This window comes from Amblyomma americanum, chromosome 8 (genome assembly GCF_052857255.1).
Source record: "Amblyomma americanum isolate KBUSLIRL-KWMA chromosome 8, ASM5285725v1, whole genome shotgun sequence".
NCBI lineage: Eukaryota > Metazoa > Arthropoda > Arachnida > Ixodida > Ixodidae > Amblyomma > Amblyomma americanum.
This window is the reverse complement of record NC_135504.1, coordinates 53,597,266-53,611,440: the sequence shown is the minus strand read 5'-3', so window position 1 is coordinate 53,611,440 and position 14,175 is coordinate 53,597,266.

Below are 14,175 nucleotides of genomic sequence, written 5' to 3'. Positions count from 1 at the left end.
GGGGCAAACTACGCAAACGTGACGTAGAATGACGTCACGCATACGTATGCTTTGGCGCGAATTATAAAGCGGTCTTTCTGTAGAATCCGCGTTTTCGAGCCCGTACCTCTCGAAGGTTGCTGCCTTTCAGCGCGCCCCAACCTTTGCCAGTCAAATGTGCTCGCCTTGTGTGCTCGAGTTCCTGCTAGTTATGGCCTTGTTAATGTGCAATTGGGAACGCAATGAAAGTGACTGGTAAAGGAGGGGCAGCATAGAAAGGCAGCAACACTTCCAGACACTGGCGTGGCCGGGTTAGCCGGGTATCGAAACAAGGCCTGCAAAGACGCGCTGTAATGCACCGCGCACTCATGAATAGGGGGCAGGTCAAGAGTGTTGCAAAAATACAAAATTTGCCAGGTTTTAATAAAATGACTTACCTCTTTCATAAAACAAGGTGCTAATATCTTTTTTCTTTTCTATTGGCAGATTACATTCCAATTTTGTAGCTTTATCATTTCTTTATATGAGTGTTTTGCCCCCATCCTCTGGTTGTGCTGCAGTCGCGCTGAACCACTTTTCGGCCCAGCCTTCGCCACCACTTTAAATCCGCCTTGCAGATTCTTCGTACTGGAGACGTTGTGCACAAAATAAAGTTTCAATTTCGCCTGGGCACTGTTTTCTATCATGGCTACTGGCCACCAACAATTAAAACTCGAGTCTCTTTCCAATACATTTGCTCATATTATTACAGATGTGTTGATTTGTAGCGGCGCTGGCATCGCCGCCGGCGCTCATGAAGATTAAGCTGGGAACGCGACCTGGCTCGCGCAGAACAGAACGCTCTCATCAACCAGGAGAAGTCTGGTCGACGCCGTTCCGTGTATAAACAAAGGGAGTTCGTGGCGTTCGTTCGTGGCTGCTGCTGCTTTGTCACCGCCTGCCTGCTGCGTTTCCTGGTGGTGCCGGGCGTTACTTTTGGTGAGGCCGTTGCACGTTCGTGGGGTTTTGGCCAGGGTTCAGGGTAGCTGCGCTGACTCGGGTTATGTAAGGCTGTCGGGGCGCTGTGTGTAGGCATGTCTTTCACCTCCCCGGGAGGAAGCTCGCCAGCCTGCAGGCCGAAAGCTTGCCTCTAAATTCTTTTCGAAAAAATGGTTTCGATTCAATTCCCGTGGTGCTTGTACCGATCGGAGATGGAGTTCTCAAAATAAAAAATCTGAAAACAATACAGCATCAACTAAACAGTCTAATCAGTCACTATCTCGACATCTCTGAAGTGCAACCTTTTGGGAAGCGTGCCATTGTTTGTAAGTCAGCAAGCATTGAGTGTGTGTAGGATCTGCTCCGGTGTGACACCTTCACTTCTCTGCCGGTTAAAGCCTTCATTCCTGAGCAGCTTGCGTGCACTAAGGGCGTTGTCTGTGGAGGGACCCGTCATCTTCAATTCCTCCATAAAAACGCAGCCGCCGCGTGGAGGAAAAACTCTAAGGCGCCCGTGTGCTGTGCGATGTCAACTAGTGCACGTTAAAGATCCCCAGCTGGTGAAAATTATTCCGATGGAGGAAAAACGCTAAGGCGCCCGTGTGCTGTGCGATGTCAGTGGACGTTAAAGATCCCCAGGTGGTCGAAATTATTCCGGAGCCCTCCACTACGGCACCTCTTCTTCCTTTCTTCTTTCACTCCCTCCTTTATCCCTTCCCTTACGGCGCGGTTCAGGTGTCCAACGATATATGAGACAGATACTGCGCCATTTCCTTTCCCCCCAAAACCAATTATTATTATTAATATTATTAGCCCTCCACTACGGCACTTCTCTCTTCCTTTCTTCTTTCACTCCCTCCTTTATCCCTACCCTTGCGGCGCGGTTCAGGTGTCCAAAGATATATGAGACAGATACTGCGCCATTTCCTTTCCCCCAAAACCAATTATTATTATTATTAATAAATTTTGGAGGAGTTCCAGGAAACCGGGCCTAGAATTATTGCTGTATACCGCTCCTCTCGCGAGATGACTGGAGTGCGTGTTACAACGCAGTCATAACTTTTGCTGGTCGCACATGCCACTTGGAGCTGAAAATTTGCCCAATTGTCTACCGCGAGGACCCGCTGCATCCTCGTCCCCTGCAATGTACCAACTGTTGGGGATTTGGGCATAGTGATAGGGCCTGTAAGTCGGCGACCAGATGCCGGGTGTGTGGCGAAGATCACTCTTCCGACAGCTGCACCGCTGAACAACCAAGCAGTTGTCTATGCAGTAGCATTCACAGCGCCGATGATGCCACTTGTGAAAGTCGGTCACAGGAGCAAAGTTTATTGGAATTAATTGAGCAGAATCGCTGCTCACGGGCAGACGCTTATGCTCTCATTAACCGCAGAAAACATTCATATGCCAGCCTTGTGCGTTCCTCTGCTCGTGACATCGAGGCCACATTGTCTGCCTCAATAGTGGCAACCGTCGAAAAGGCGCTTTCAGTGGTGGCCGAGCGCATGCTCAGCAGCTTCACGCAGGCGTCGTCTGATATTGTTGCAAATCAGGCTATTTCTCAACCTCAGCTTGTAGTTCCACCAGCATCAACATCACATCAAGCCTGTGCTCAAAGTTTCGTTGCCACGTCATCACCCAAGGTGCCGTCTCATGTGCCGCCTCTCGACAGCGTCCCTGTAAGTCTTTCTCGCCACACTGTTTGCACTAAATATGTTGAAATGGCTTCTCCTACGCAGAAGCGTCGTGCTTCCACCTCTCCTTCTAAGTGCACCGTTCCCCCGCTCAAGACAAAAAAAGGGCCTTCTAGAGTGTCTTCCAAGTCAGATATGCTATAAGAGGCTGTTTCAGCCTCTATTCTCGAATAGGCATCATGGCGGGTGTAAAGGTTCTCCAATGGAATTGCCGCTCTATTGCATCTCCACTTTCTGATTTAAAAATTCTGCTATCTTCTCGTAACCCAGATATCGTGCTCTTGCATGAAACTTGGCTCGCCCCTGTTAGGTCATTTTCTTTAAACAGGTTTCGTGTTTTCCGTGCGGACCGCATAAATGGTAGGGGCGGGCGTTGGTGACCCTGATTTCGTCAAAATTATGTCACCGGGTTCTAATAACTAAAAAAGTAATGGATTCTGATGGCGAGCTTCTAGCTATAGTTCTCACTTTGCCGCACTGCTCTACTGTCACAGTAGCAAATGTCTATTTTCCAAATGGAGTATGCAGAACAGACCACCTAGACAGCTTACTTGCAAACTCTAGCAGGGTAATCATTGCTGGGGACTTCAACTCACACCACGTCGTCTGGGGTTCCTATACTGATTCACATGGACATATGTCATGGGCATGGATGTCAGCAAATGATGTGCTGTGTTACAATTCTCGGGCCATAACCTTCATCCGCAGACACTCGAGCTCAGTTCTCGATTTGTCCTTGGCAGCAAGAGGAGTAGGTATAGGGGCATGGTCCACAATTGGCTGTTTCACATCTAGTGACCACCTGCCAATTACGTTCACCATATTGGTGAGCGCCCTCCGAGATCATGGTTCTACCCGAAGATTAGTTAGTCTTGCAGCCTACAAATCATCTTTGCGCGCCTCCCTTACATCTGATCCTTGTTCATGCACGACCAATAGGGCTCAGCGAGTGTTTTCTTCAGTTTTGAAGGCTACGGAGAGCTCCCAGTTCACTGTGCGTTCTGCTATTTCTAATAAATCACCATCCCCATGGTAGAATGACGAGTGTCAGACAGCTTTCCGTCGTAGGAAAGCAGCGTGGAGGACCCTTTCGCACAATCAGAGCCCGGCAAATTGGATTAACTACAAATTTTTCTCGGCCTCGTTTAATGAACCATAGCAAAGGCAAAGGATGACTACAATCAAAATTTGAACACATATTTGCGAACCCAAAAAATAGGAAGCCTTTGTATCGTTTTATGAAACGGAATGTGAACTCCTCAGCCATTCAGTTAACCAGCTCAGAGCTGCTCTCTCCACATGAGGCGAAAGATGAATTAGAGCGAATTGCCCAAGGGCTTGCTTCACGTTTTCAGGAGCAGCGTAGAGTCCCCCTGTTCGCCCCCTACCCCTGCTCAGACTGTGTTTCCGTTGATAAATCAGAATTATTAACTGCAGTTTCTTTAATGCAAACCTCAGCTCCGGGTTGGGATGGTGTCACAGTCGGTATGGTGAAAATACTAGCGCAAGACTTCACTCAGAACCTCCTCGACCTGATCAATACATCATTAGCAACTGCATTGCTGTCGCACTCCTGGAAGGTGGCGAAAATAATATTGCTCCTAAAATATTCAAAGAAAGGCTTTCATATTGATAACATTCGGCCGATAGCTATAACATCCAATTTGGTGAAGCTCGTAGAAAGAATTGTGCACAGCCGCTTATCCACGCATGTCTCAATCGTGAATGCATTGAGCTCTGCCCACATTGGCTTTCGCCGGGGATGCTCCATTTGGTCTGCCCATGTCGATTTGGAGAGCAGAATACGCCTTGCTATGCGCAAGAAAGAAGTATCAGCATTAGTGACGCTTGACATTGCTAAAGTGTACGACAGTGTTGAATATTCGATCCTTCTCTCTAAATTAGCATAATTACTACCGCCGTACTACATTTATGCATGGATCCGCGAATTTTTAACAGGGTGGCAGTTCTTTTGCTCTGACGGTTCCTTCACTTCAGACACCTATGCCCAAACCAGAGGTGTGCCACAAGGTTCTGTACTTTCGCCACTTCTATTCAATCTGCTAATGTGCGACATTCCAGTAAACCCTGATGTTACTTTATATGTTTATGCAGACGACATAGCTTTCTTTGCTTCTGCAGCAGACATTCATGTCCTATATCGTTGTCTCCAGGATTACCTCAATGCGCTCGAGGTTTGGCTGGATACCTTAAATTTGGTATTAAATGTGCACAAAAGCAGCGTACTGGCTTTTAAAACCAACATGCCTCTATATATATCTCTACGCTATCGCTCGGACAGCATACCTCAGGTGGAATCTTTGAGGTATCTAGGCGTCATTTATGATGCCAATTTGGATTGGCGGCCCTACATATAGGCTAACGTGGAGAGAGGAGAGCGTGCACTAGGTAGGCTACTACGGATAAGTAATAGGAAATTTGGTACGCTTGTACTTCTCTACAAAGCCTATGTCAGACCCACTTTGGAATTGGCTGCATACTTTTTTTCTGGCTCCCCTAAATATAAGCTTCATCCGTTGCTGCTGCTAGAAAGGCGCGCACTGCGTCTCTGCCTAGGTCTCCCTCAATCAGTTTCCACCGCAGTCCTGTACTTGGAGGCTCGTATTCCTGACCTTAACTCCCATTTTCTCCTTTTAACTGTCAGGTCTTTTTTGCGGGCATTTGAGCCGGCTCCTGGTGTGGCTACTAGTTTCGTCTGGCACCCAGCCCTTTTTCTCACTCCTCATTGGCCAAGGTTCGGCCTCCCTCAAGTTGTATTTACTCAGAACCTTTTATCCAACATTGATGTGGATCTCAATTTTGTATGCACAGTTGGTTGGGTAGCGTCCACTGTGAATATTACTTTTCATTATATTTTCCCACTTAATGCGAAGCATGTGCCTGCAAAGACATTAACTGGAATCCTCTTTGATCACCTCGCCCAGTACCCGCGACATACTGTAATTGCTACAGATGCGTCTGGGGCCGACACGAAGGCAGGGGTTGGTATTTTTTTCAGATTCTCTCTCGAGGAGCCTTTCGGTCCCGGATTACACAACCATATTTCTAGCAGAGGTTATGGCTCTGGGGCTGGCCGCTTTGAAAATTCTCACAACTGTTTCTCAGGTAATATTCCTGTCAGATTGTCTTTCTGGTTTGCTGGCGCTGGAGTCCACACGAGACGCTTTTTTGAGACGCGCACTAAACTTTTTTTATTCCCGGCTGGGTGAAAGAGGTGCGCTTAGTTTGGATGCCCGGTCACTGCGGTATTTTACAAAATGAGGCGGCAGACTTTTTGGCAAAATCTGCTCTAAATGCACCAGTTGCCTGTAGCGTCCTTAATCTTGTTCTTTGCGGTATGACTCGATTTCAGCTTTTTCAGTTTATAACCGCCGCCTGCAACGATTTTTTTTTGGCTGTAACTTTTTTTCTTTATTCTCAGAAACAGTACACAAACTGTTGGTTGGACCCATAGCCTTTACGGCTAGTGAGGGGTCCAAATACAACACAAGCACAATACTACCGCAGACCGTGTAAAATAAAAAACTTCAAGATTAACACACACAATTGATTCCTACATTTTCATGGAAATTAAATAGTGTTTTAAAGATGCTGAAAAGTTATTTTTTTCTTTAACTTCATTCGGGATTTCATTCCACACATGGGCTCCACTGTATTCTAGGAGTCTCCGGCCGTACATATTGTAACAAGGTGGTAAATTAAATAGATTGTTAGTTGCAGCTCTTGTTTGTTTCATTGGTAATCTAAATAAATTTCTTACTCTCTACTGTCGACTACCAACATCTCATGCACCCATGGAAGACTCGTGCATGTAAAACCCGGCAGTGTGAGGTAGCGATGACACTCATGCGGTGCAGGATTCCCCGTTTGAATATTTACTTATGTAGATGCGGGTTCAGTCCCACAGACCTTTGTGCGGCTTGTGGTGAAGTAGGGACATTGAAGCGTTTCTTACTCTCTTGCCGGAGGTTTGCACATCAGAGGAGAGCACACGTAGAAATTCCCATTACGAAGTTGGGTCCCACCTTGTCAGTTCCCTTCCTCCTCTCTTTCGGCGCGAGCGCCAGGTGTTTTGCATTGCATCAAGTTTGCGAATACCTCCACAATTGTATAACAGCTACCGGCAGATTGCCTTGCTAATTGTTTCGAAAATTTCCGCATTCAAAAGAGCTTTTGGGTATTATCATATCTTTCAGATATTCTCTCTCGATATTTTCTTTCTTCCTTTTCTTTTAAATTACTCTGAAATTTCACCCAAGGCACAATCATTAGCTTCACACGAGTTTACCCCATTCTATGGGGTCTCCCCACTGAACCCTGGCCAATCCCCCGTCGTGGGTATGTGCCGTGTGACCAAGGCAACAACAACAACAACAATCAACCAGCTGGCCAGCAAAATCGACAGCCCGCTCCACCTGCTCGCCAGCGGTGACTACCGGGACATCCAATAAATGTGGACCCTCCTCCACATCTGTGCCACCGGACGACAGCCCCGACGCACGCAACGCCGCTCCCACCGGCTCTGTGCTCCTGCCCGTCCTGTCCCTCCACTTGGACTTGCCGCTGCTCGCCCGCTGTTCGCACTGGCCTTCGGCATCTTCTTCTCTACGCCATGCCCGCGCCTACCATCCCGCGCGGTGAGCTCTTCCAGCCGAATGAGCTCCCACCCATGGTTCGGAAAGTGCCACGCGAGCACGCGTCGGTTTCTTGCCAACATTCCCAATCCGCTGCCTCATCCTACACCGTGGTCTCTTCCACGCTTGCTCCACCCGCCCCTTCAAGCGCCTCCTCTACCACTGCCTCCAGGGGTGCCCCAAGCCCTGTGCACCACCGCGTCGACTCGGACCTTTCGGTTTCATCCCACTCCTCCGACCACCTGGGCGCCAATCATGCCACTGGCGGGCACCGGCGCCCGGCCGTTGCCAAGAGCGCTGTTTCGACCTCAGTTTTCACAGCGACCTGTGTTGTGCATTCTGGTGCACACGCTCCGGCACAGTCCCCTGGTGAGCTCGACACAAAGCGCCCTTCTGCCCTCAGTCCCACATCCGCTATCCCTGCGCATGGACACCTGAGCGGCCGCAGTAGCGCAGTTCAGCACTCTGGCCTTCTGCACGCCCAGACGCTTCCCCTTCATCCGAGCTCTGTCCCTCAGTCCAGATCAGAGCCGCCCATTTCCCCGAAACATTCGCGCACAACAGTGTCTCCTTCCCGTCTCCCAAAACCTCCTGCCACCGAGACACTTCGGCTTTCAACAGCGATTTTTTATGGGTCACCTCCAAGCGCGCCCTTTCTCACGTGAGCAGTGTGCCGTTCGCCCGTGCATACTGGGACACCCATATTCTCATTTTATCCTACTGCCCCGTGACCCTTCCTCGGCCACCGCCCTTCAGCCTTGTCCGCCCTCCGGAGGCCTGAACCCAACGCCGGCGCCCCCACTCGGACCATCGACTTTCGCTTCTCTCTGGACATTACCTGCTCAACCAAATTCCCAGGCCCTCCGCGGGACTTGTACATAACTATCTTCTTTTTTTCCTTTATCACACACCGCGCTAGGGGGGGGGGGGGGAGCATCTGTAGCGGCGCTGATGAAGTGAAGCTGGGAACGCGACCTGGCTCGCGCACAGCAGGACGCTCTCATCAAGCAGCTGTCCAGCAACGTCGACAGCCCGCTCCGCCGGCTCTCCATCCGCGGCTACCGGGGCATCCAATAAATGTGGACCTCCCTCCATAGATTTTCTCCAAGCGTACATTTTCGAAGGAACGCTTAGAGATAAAACACTGAACACAGCAAATACGCAGCAGCGCGAACCAACGGAAGCAGGTGTAGGCTATATTTATGCAGGAGGAAAGGGTTATCCTGTTTACAGTTAATCCTGCGTACTGGCTCTATTTTTTATGCCGGCACCCGCGACCTGGCCGCCAGAAAAAAAGCTGACGAGCGAGTTTGAGCTTTTGCGTTTCAGCGTGTTATCTGTGAGCGTTTGAAAACATCCACAGGCGCTTTAGTGCAGGGACACCATTCTTTAAAATACATGCACTCGCAAATAATACAGCTTTTTGTGTTATGGTCTTCAAATAAAATATAACTTGTATTATAATTTGCCCTATATTTCCTTTTTATTTGAGAAAAGTGATCAACAGCATTCTGAAGCGGCTAGTTTCTCGAAAAATGTGGTACTCGAAAACAGCTCACAAACGGAGGGCCGTTCTCCTGTAGCTGTAGCACTAGGGCACTAAGAAAAATAGAGTTTTTTCGGGCACATTAACATCCTGAAATTCGGCACCACACACAAGACGAGGGTCATGTATGAGGAGACGACATATGGTGGCTACCAAAAAACTATTTAGGTAGTCAGTGCACGTCTCGCCTTCTTTGTTCCTTGTATCATGTGTTCTTGTTTGTGACGTCACAGCAAACGATGCGTATGCTGTGACGTAACTTGCTTTTTACTTATCGGGCTATTGATGCGTTGTTCACTCACTGTGAACATGGCAATGGCTCCGCACCACAATGTCAAGTTTTGAACCTAGTGACTTCTATGGAAGCTACGCTACCACTTTAATATCTACATTGGAACATCCGAACGACTTAACGCATGCTTTATTCCCTCAAATGGCACAGTGAGCGCTGCTTTGTAAACCTTGTTTGGGGCACTGTACCGGCTGTAAGGGTTATTTGCTTTGTGAGCAGTCACAAGGCTTCCAACTTGGCAAATTGTAAACATTGGGGAGAACATTTTGAAGAAAAGCGGTATTTTTTCTGTCAGCGAAGGGCAGATTTATGTAGAGAAAGCCGGTGTTCATTGTGAGTCTAGATCGTGTTGAATGTCGAACAGCACGTACCTGAACAAGTCTGGAACTTTGTTCCTCATCATTTCGCTTTGTACACCTACGATAGGCCAAAACAAATTACACGAAGGATGTGCAACTTAAAACAGTTGCAAATTGTAACTGTTTGTGGCCATATTGGCCGACTATACGTTATAGCTGCTTGTCCACGTTATTCGTCAGATATTCCGAGAGCAAGCAGTACACGATCGGAAAATCTAAAAACGCTTTGTTTTGGAAGCCAGTTGAGTTCTACATGCATACGTTCGGTAACAAAATCGGGCATTTGTTTTATAGGAAATAATTACGAGTTCCAGTTCTGACGAGGGTCAAGAATTCATGAAACGATCCCAGCTTCCGGTTAAGCAATTAAAAGCAGCCAAAACAATGCTGTGCGACATCTATTATCGATATATGACAAAACGCAGAACTGAAGACACTTGGGAATTGATATGGACCAGCAACGAAAAACATTTTTCGAAAACTTTATAAAAAAATAATCTCAAATTCAATGTTCGAACCAATTAATGAAGAAGGGCTATCTCGAAATAAAATGTCTGCCAATTTTTGTAAACTTTGATGCAGTTGCACACCAAGAAAGAAATCCTTGCCCAGTCATACTGAGCTACAAAAAACCTGGCACTTTTTCGCAGCTGCTGCTGGCCTTTGGACACATGAAGATTTTAATAGCAAACGTTGTTGAATATTCACTTAAGAGACGTCAGTCAGTGGTTTCGTGTGACAAATAAAACTTATTCCACGGTTAAAAACCAAAGATGTACGCTAATAAAAGCACACCCCTTTCGCTGGAAATATCGCACGTGCATAGCAACAAACATTTCCTCATTTTAAGTGCCTCGGACGTTTAAGAGGCTAGTTATTTGTTTATGTTTACTTATGCGGTAACCGTATAGCGAAGACATATGAATGCATATTAATATGTATTACTCGCCCGACACAGTAAGACGCAACGCTTGGCGGGTGTTTCGAAACGTATATTTTGAGTAAAGTGGAAAAGATGCCAAAACATTTCTCTTACTTCCGATAAATGCTATTGGCGCCAGCCTTGATAACAAAAAGAAATGAAAAGCCTAAAATATACAGGATTACACATGATGATTATTTTACTTGAATAAATTTAGAGTAGCTTGACCACAGAACCATGTTTAACGTGCTTTTGTACTATGCCATGAACCGTGTCTTCACGCTTCTCACACCAGAAAAAGCCGCCGCGGTGACTGAGTGGTCATGGCGCTTGGCTGCCGGCCCGAAAGACGCGGGTTCGATCCCGGTCGCGGCGGTCGAATTTCAATAGAGGCGAAATTCTAGACGCCCGTGTGCTGTGCGATCTCAGTGCACGTAAAAGAACACCAGGTGGTCGAAATTTCCGGATCCCTTCACTACGGTGTCCCTCATAGCCTGAGTCGCTTTGGGACGTTAAACCCCTATAAACCAAACCACACTAGAAAAACCCGGCACGGGACTAGAGGTAAGCCTGCACCCATTTGAAAAGCGCCAGATATGCGGTGCCAGTGGGGATTGAACCTCGCGCTTCCCGAGTACGAGTGCACATAACTGAGTTTGCACGCACTAAGCAGCTGCTGAGCCTAATCGAAAACAAAATACATTTCAGATTCAGCACAGCACACGTCCGTGATTTCCTGCATTGTCATTGCTGCAAGTACAGGGGAGGAGAGGACTACAGTTTTGAAATGATGGTGATCCTTGCGCCTTTTCGCAATGTAATATAAAAACAAATAAAGACAGCAATACGCTCCGACGCAGCTGCGAAAACCACAGCGGGTGACACCTGGCTGCCATAACAGGTAGTTGCCGGCAAGGCGTGCTTATGCCGCATTTGCTTTTTGGGGTCACTGCGAAATCTGGCACGCACCGCGTCATCATTGTCCTTGTGCGCGGCTTTGGCACGATGACCTTTGCATGCTCATTGTACAAAAACAGCCGTCTAAAGCTGGTGACTTTCACTAGGGAAGTAGCGCGACATTATTTTAACGCGACAGCGTTAATGAGCCCGCGTCCTAGAAAAGCCGGTGTCGGCATTGTTGGTGTTGCCGGCCTTGTAATACGAGAACCTCCAATAAAAAAAATATTCTGGCCATACGGGAAATCGAGCACAGGTTTTCAGGGCCGCGAGGCGAGCACACGCAAAACACGCCACGAAGGTTCTATTTTTTTCTTAATTACATGGAAATAGTGCCGAAAAGAAAAAAACCAAGCATGCCTACGCGACAAAACACCAGGCCACCATTCCTCTGCACGTCTCCACATTCCAAAACATGAAGTGCCTGGGAGGCACACACATGCACCCCAATAGGGGAGCCAGCTATGCGGCTCTTCCAGGGCAACATATACTCCACACATCAAAGCGCATTGCAAACGAAACAAAGATATCGACGACCGTGGTGAATCGGCGTGGCGGTCCATCACGCGGATCTTTCATAGACTAAATAGTCACAGCAACGTAAATAGATCATGTGGCACAACACAGTTTTTCTCCACAGGCAAAAACGGATACTATAAGTTCTGACGTCATGCCCTTCTCAACTGTCTTAATATCTCCCAGAGGAAAATAGCATCAATGCACAGAATAAAGCAATGGCCAATTGTCTCTGGTGTACTGCACAGGCGGCAATTTACCGTCCATGGAGCAAGCATCTTCTTAGCACGAAGTCATGCCTTCACAGGCAGCGCGAACAAATAAGCACTGAGACGCCTATTAAGCGCAGCTACTAAGAAAGAGTGGTTTGTTGATTTGAAAAAAAAACGAGAAACAAGCTGATACACGAATAAGTAAACAAGGCATATTCCACCAGACTCTACAGAAAGAAATAGGTAATCGCGAAGGATGGGTTCGTTTTCGGAACGCCATATGAAGGTAGCAAATACTCTGTGCATCACCTGCACTTCCTTCTTCGCACAGTGGAGAACGTGGAGCACATAGGCAAGTTTGGAACTAAAATTGTGGCAGACTTAAGCCCGAGCAAACGGAGACATGTCCCTGCCCATCCGAGCCTGGGTTTCTCGCCTCATGTATATTATCTCTGAATACCAGTAGGCTCCACTGTTGCGAACTTGGTGAAAAGGAACCCCTAGGAAGTGAAATGTCCCGCAGTCCCAGCTTATGTCACCATAATGACTTGGCGTTGTACCCCAGGAACCCAAGCAAAACCCCTTAGATTTACCTCAATTAAGAGCCGCACCTGATACCTCACAAAACTGTTAAGTCAAATGTAAAGCCTCAAGCACACTCTTTTTGTCAGAACGAAAGAGGGCGACTTCATCAGCTCATGCTAAAATCTTAAATTCACATTGTGCCAACTACCGGTAATTGCGCTGATTAATAATGCTGAGACAAAGGGGTTCAAGATATAGGGAAAACAACAAAGGCAATAATGAACAGCCTTGGCGAACAGACAGACAATTACAATGGTTAGCTCATGAGTAACAATGAGCCTTATTGCACATAGCCGCCGTGGTGGCTGAACTGAGCGGTTACGGCGCTCGGCTGCTGGCCCGAAAGACGCGGGTTTGATCCCGGCCGTGGCGGTCGAATTTAGATGGAAGCGAAATTCTAGAGGCCCGTGTACTGTGCGATGTTAGTGCACGTTAAAGAACCCCAGGTGGTCGAAATTTCCAGAGACCTTCACTACGGCGTTCCTCATAGGCTGAGTCGCTTTGGGACGTTAAACCCTTATAAACCAAACCAAACCTTATAGCACATCTTATGCCCCTAAGCAAAACATCTCCAATATTTGCATGCTCTAAGACCGCAAACAAGAAATCGTGACGAACTTTATCAAATGCCTTGGCAAGGTCAATCTGAATTTCAGCTACTTGTCCAGTCTCACCTGATACTGTCTCCAATACAGAACGTGCAATATGAATATGGGTTTTAATGATGTGGCCTCGGATACCACTTACCTGATGCGTGCCGGTAAAGTCAGCCACACCTAGCTGCAGACGATTGCAAAGACCCTTTGCAAAGAGTTTGTAATCTACATCACAGAGGGAAATTGGACAACACCTCTTAACTTCTTTCAACCGATTTGTATGTGTGCTTTTTGGAATTAAAATAGTATGCCCAGAATAGAAAGTGGGAGCAAAATACCAACATCGTAAGAAGCCTGGCAACACTCCATCTAAACTGGCGCTGCAAGTGCAAATTGTTTTATAGAACTCGCTATTAATACCATCCGGCCCAGGATATTTGTGAGCCGTCAGGTCAGACATCACAGATTTAATTCCGTCCAAAATGATAGACCCCTCCACTGCAGCACGCTGCTCATCGTCGAATCGAGGAAAGGCTTCGAATAAGCAACTGTAATCTAATCTCACATTTATGCCCGCACAATCCCCAAACAGCTTCTGATAATAGTCAAAGAAAGCATCAATAATACCAGGGCCATCGCTAATGCAACCAACATAATGAATTAGAAATATTTCTTTAGCAAGAGCCGTCTGCCTTCCACCACTCAAGGCCCGATGAGGGGGTTGCTCATCGAGCAACCTACGGGACCTAGACCTTATCAAGGTCTCCTTTTATCTTTCGGTTTCAAAGTGCTGAAGCACTGCTTTCATAGCAGTGATATCTTCTTTGTAGGCACCTGAGCTAATGCTGTCAAACTCATGTAGCCCAGCGAAAGTACTGCCGAGC